At 30.3% G+C, this 657-nt stretch overlaps 1 pseudogene; it reads right to left on the bottom strand.

Annotated features, from left to right (window-relative positions):
• Nucleotides 1–502: 502 nt before the first annotated feature.
• On the bottom strand, nucleotides 503–657 carry LOC122036932 (annotated as a pseudogene).

Here is a 657-nt window from a genome sequence, read left to right as displayed (position 1 = left end):
CTTAGAGGTGGCCAAATAAATTTTTTTGCACTCTCTTATTAAGTATTAAACTTGTTGAATAATCATGTAATTATTGATAAATGATTCATACTTCCACTTTATATATCAAATAACCTATATAAAATTTTTATTTGGCCATTAAAATTCATCCGTTCTAAGTTCACAGTCCATATATATATATATATATATATATATATATATATATAAAGTAAAAAAAAGACAGTTCAATGCACGAAGTTTCCGTCATACGAAGTTCCGAGGAAAAATTTATTATATGCAATCTTACGTTTTACAAGAGGTTATTTCCAGGATTTGAACCCGTGATCTTTTGATCATATGGTAACAACTTTACCGTTGTGCCAAGATGTGCACGAGGTGTGTATGGTAAAGTATGCAGAATATCAAAACTCTCTATATATTAGTTACCGTATATACGCATTGCATGTGTAATATAATATATGAATATACGTAAAAGTACTCTAGACCCATAACTTGGATTTGATAAGGATGTGTCAGGTTGATAAATAGTACAACACAAGAGCGACGCTCCAGAACCCCAACAACAAGCTACTATAACAAACTCTCCCTTGTAAAATATGTTAAACCGATAAGAACATATACTATACTTGATCTTAACCAAAAGATCGAGAAAGATAT

Source organism: Zingiber officinale, unplaced genomic scaffold (assembly GCF_018446385.1).
Source record: "Zingiber officinale cultivar Zhangliang unplaced genomic scaffold, Zo_v1.1 ctg224, whole genome shotgun sequence".
NCBI classification, from domain to species: Eukaryota; Viridiplantae; Streptophyta; class Magnoliopsida; order Zingiberales; family Zingiberaceae; genus Zingiber; species Zingiber officinale.
This window is presented reverse-complemented; position numbering and strand designations above follow the sequence as displayed.